The following is a 4406-nucleotide window of genomic DNA, read 5'->3' on the forward strand; positions in this document are numbered from 1 at the left end:
CCCTCCCCATAGCTCTCCCCCCTCCCTCCCCAGTGAGGCACTCACTGAGGCGCAGGGAGCCGGCGAGCCCCCGGATCACCGTGATGGGGTTCTTGGGGTCGGTGCAGAACTGCAGCAGGACGGGCGAGAAGGCGTCGCGTTTGCTCTCCAGCTGCCGGGGGGAGGGAGTGTGAGAACAGCAAACGTCCAGTATCCCCGTCTGCTCCCAGCCCCCTCCAGTATCCCCAGCCCCCTCTGGTATCCCCGTCCCCCCGGGTATCCCCATCTGCTCCCAGTCCCCTCTGATGTCCCCCCCCGGGCCCCACCGGTATCCCCGTCTGCTCCCAGTCCCCTACGGTATCCCCAGCCCCCTCCGGTATCCCCGTGCCCCCCGGCATCCCCGTCTGCTCCCAGCCCCCTCCACTAACCACAGACCCCTCCAGTATCCCCGCCCCCCCCAGACCTCTCCGGTGTCCCCATCCCCCCCGGGCGCCTCCGGTATCCCTGTGTGCTCCCAGCCCCCTCCGGTATCCCCAGCCCCTTCTGGTATCCCCGTCCCACCCGGTATCCCCTTCCCACCCCAGCCCCGTCTGTTATCCCCCTCCGGTATCCCCATCTGCTCCCAGACCTCTCCAGTATCCCCGTCCGCCTCCAGCCCAGACCCCCAAGCCGGTATCTCTCCCCACATGAGTCAGATCCCTGGGCCCCCGCCCCCTGGCGGCGTCACTCACGTAGATGCTGGGCGTGGGGGGGTTGAGTTTCTCCCGGGGCAGCTTCTCCTCGGCGTTGATGAGGGGTTTGACGGACTGGGCGGCCGACAGATACGACTCCTTGAACTTCCCCTTCACCTTGGCGTGCCTGGGGGGAGAACGCAGCCCGTTGGGGGCGGGGCACGTCCTGGGGCTGGAGTGGGGGGGCTATGGGGCAGGGGCACATCCCAGGGGCCGGGGTGGGGGTGGGTTTGGGGCAGGGGGGGTCCCAGGGGCTGGGGGGTTATGGGACAGGGGGCGTCCCAGGGCCTGGGGTGGGGGGGTTATGGGGCAGGGGGCATCCCAGTGGCTGGGGTGGGGGGTTACGGGGCAGGGGGCGTCCCAGGAGCTGGGGTCTGAGGATCACTGCAATGAAGGGGGTGTAGTGAGCCCTGCTGCCCACTAGGTGGCTGCCTTGTCCATCACTGAACCCCGCTCTGTCCCCAGGATGTTGGGGTGCAGGGCCCAGCGCCCCCCACCCCGTTACAGCACAGGGCTGGCACCAGGGGCCTGGGAGGCATGTGGAGGTGTTGGGTCCGTGTGTGTTTGGGGGGGGTTCGAGTGGGGGTCTGGGGGTGCCAAGAGGGGGTATGTGAGAGCGCTGCGGGGGTGCTGCATAGGCAGGGGGGAGCTGGGGGTGTTGGCGGGAGGATGTGGGGATGCAGGTGGGGGGGATGAGGGGTGCACAGGCAGAGGGGAGCTGGCGGGACTGGGGGGCAGATGTGGGGGTGCAGGTGGGGGGATGGGGGCGCACAGGCAGAGAGGACCTGGGGTTGCTGGTGGGTGGATGTGGGGCGCACAGGCAAGGGGAGCTGGGGGTGCAGGCGGGGGGCTGTGAGGGTGCAGGCAGGGGTCTGCAGGGCGCACAGGCAGGGGGAGCTGGGGGTGCTGGTGGGCAGATACAGGGGTGCAGGTGCAGGGATGGGGGGCGCAGAGGCGGGGGGGAGCTGGGGGTGCCGGGTGCCATGGTGGGGGCTCCGGCGGCGGGCAGGGCACACACAGGCAGGGGGAGCTGGGGGTGCTGGCGGGGGGCTGTGGGGGTGCTGACAGGAGAATGGGGGCGCACAGCCAGGGGGACTGGGCGGATATAGGGGTGCACGTGCACAGGCAGAGGGAATCTGGGAGTGCCAGGCGCCGCAGTGGGGGCTCCAGCAGCGGGCGGGGCCGGAGGGGGGCACTCACTTGCTGGCCCGCACCACGTCGGCGGCGCTGTGGGCGATGGTGAGCTCAGCCAGCGGGAGGCGCCGCTCCTCCACCTCGGAGGCGATGAAGGTCTCCTTGTCCCCGCTCTCCACTTTGATGAGCCGGATCTTGAGCTCCTTGGGGGGCCCCTCGGTGAAGGAGCGCAGCTTGAGCAGGTCGGCCGGGCACACGCCGGCGGGACCCGGGCCCTCCTCCTTGCGGGCGGGCGGGCGGCGCTCGGGCTGGGGGGCGGTGGGCGGAGGCGGCTTGCCGGCTCTGCCCGCCTCGCCCTGGGCACCGTTCTCCCGCGCCTGGCAGTCCGTGCGCTGCGGGTCCAGGTTGCCGAGCACCTGCCGGTTCTTCTCCTTAGGGGCTTTGCCCTCCCGCCGGTGCCGCCGCCCGTCCTTGCCCGCCCGCCGGTGCCGCCGGTGCTCCTTCTCCGGCCGGCGGGGTGGCGTGGCCGGGGGCGTGGGCGGCCGGGGGGCCGGGCTGGGCTCCCGCCCCGCCCGCTCCACCAGGGTCTCGCAGGCCCGACTGATTTCTTCCAGCACCTCTGACTCCGTCTTGGGGGCCCGGGGCTCAGGCGAGGCCCCCGCCGGCTCCTCACCCCGGGCGCCCCCAGCCCAGGCCTGGCTTGAGGTAGAATATGGCGAGGAAGACGCCGGCGGCAGCGGTGGCGGCGGGGCCGGGGGCTTCTTCGCCCCGGCGGGGGGCTTGGGCCGGTAGGCATGTTTCTGCCCCTCCAGCACGCTGGCCAGCGACCGCAGCAGGCTGGCTGTGCTGGGCGGGCCCTTCCCTGCCTCCTCCCGCTTGCCGAAGGGGTAGAGCCGGGGCGGCTCCGGCTTGGGGTACTCGAACTGGGGGGCCGGCGGTGGCTTTGGTCTGGCCAGGGGAGGCGGGCCGGGCAGGAGCGGGGTGGGAGGGGGCGGGAAGCCAGGTGGGGGCCCGGCCTCCCGTTCCTCCTCCTCCCGCCTGATCGACTCGTCCAGCATCTTCATGATGTTGGCCAAGCCATCGGGCAGGATCTTGGAGAACTCGGGGGGCTCCTCGAACTGGTCCTCCAGGGGGGGGGCCGGGGAAGTCGAAGAGGCGCCGGGCCGCCCCGGGGGGCGTTTCCGGGGGGGGGCCCGGCTCTGGAGGCAGCGTCTTTGGGTAGGAGGCTCTGGGTGGTGGGGGCGGGGGGCTCGGCTGGGGCCTGAAGTTTCCTGAGGTATTTGGGGGGCCGGGGGAGGCCTTGGGGACCCCCTCCCCGCCCTCCGGCGGCCGAGCTTCGCGGGGGGGCGTCTCCAGCCAGAAGTCAGGGGGGCCGGGGGGCTCCTGCTTGGCAAAGGCGCACTGGTAGGTGGGCGGGGGCGGGGAGGGGGTGGGGGGCGGCGGGGGGCTGGGTTCGCCCTCCCGCCGGGGCGCCCCGGCACCCCTACTCCCCTGGCTGCTGGTGTTGGAATCCTGGAAGCCCCCCCGGGGCCCGGCCGAGTCGCAGGGACCCAGCTGGGGCTCCCCCCCGCACCCGAACAGGATCTCGTCCAGGGGGTCCCCCCCGGCCGCGCCCTCCCCCTGGTCCCGGACGCCTGGGCCCTTCAGCCAGGGCAGGGGGGGCGGGGCAGGGCCTGGATCGGGGGGCCCCCGGCTGGTGGAGGAGGGGGGCGGGGGGGCGCAGGGTCGGCTGGAGGAGGGGCAGGGGGCAGGGCCGGGGGGCGGGCACTCCACGTTCTCCGGGGCCGGGCTGGACGGCGCCGGGGTTTGGTAACGGTCAGGAGCCTGCGGGGAGGAGCAGAGAGATGGCAGCCGATCAGACACCGGGACTCCAGCCAGAAACCCCCCCCCAAGACACCAGGACCCCCCTGCCTCCCCCAGACACTGGGACCCCAGCCACAACCCCCCCGCCCCCCAGGCACCGGGAGCCCAGCCAGACCCCCCCCAAGACACTGGGACTCCAGCCAGAATCCCCCGTCCCTCCCAAACTCCCCCCCAGACACCGGGACCCCAGCCAGAACAACCCCCCGGGCTGGAGAACCCCCCTGCCTCCCCCCCCCCAGCCCAGCCCCCCCGTCCCCCCCCCCAGCCTCCACTCACCAAGCTGGGGCCCGGCTCCCCCCGCAGGGTCTTGCTGGTGGGGGGGCCGGCCGGGGGGGGGCCGCGGGGCGTAAGGCACGCAGGTGACGCTGGCTGGTGAGGTGCTGGGGTCTGGCCGCCCCCGGGGAACTCGGCTGGCTCTAAGGTCACTTCCAGTGGAGCGGGCCTGGCTGCCGAGGCTCTCTCCGGAGGGGCGGGGGCTGGGGGGCGCGGGGGGCAGGCGGTGGGGGGGGGGGTGCGAGCCGTAGGCGGGAGCCGGGTACGGGAAGGGGTGGGCGACCGAATTCCTCGGCTCCTGCGGGAGGGAGAGAGACAGTGAGAGAGAGAAAGACGCGGCGCGGGGCCCGTCCCCTCTAGGGGGAGCCGGCTCCCCTCCGGCCCCAGGGCGGGGACTGGCTGGCTCAGGGGGGTGGGGAATGGGGC

At 73.3% G+C, this 4406-nt stretch overlaps 1 pseudogene; it reads right to left on the reverse strand.

Moving 5' to 3' along the window:
* Positions 1-45: 45 nt before the first annotated feature.
* LOC112123535 lies at positions 46-4356 on the reverse strand (annotated as a pseudogene).
* Between the last annotated feature and the right edge of the window lie 50 nt (positions 4357-4406).

The sequence above is a fragment of the Terrapene carolina genome, unplaced genomic scaffold, assembly GCF_002925995.2.
Source record: "Terrapene carolina triunguis isolate 2854851 unplaced genomic scaffold, T_m_triunguis-2.0 Scaffold27137, whole genome shotgun sequence".
NCBI lineage: Eukaryota > Metazoa > Chordata > Testudines > Emydidae > Terrapene > Terrapene triunguis.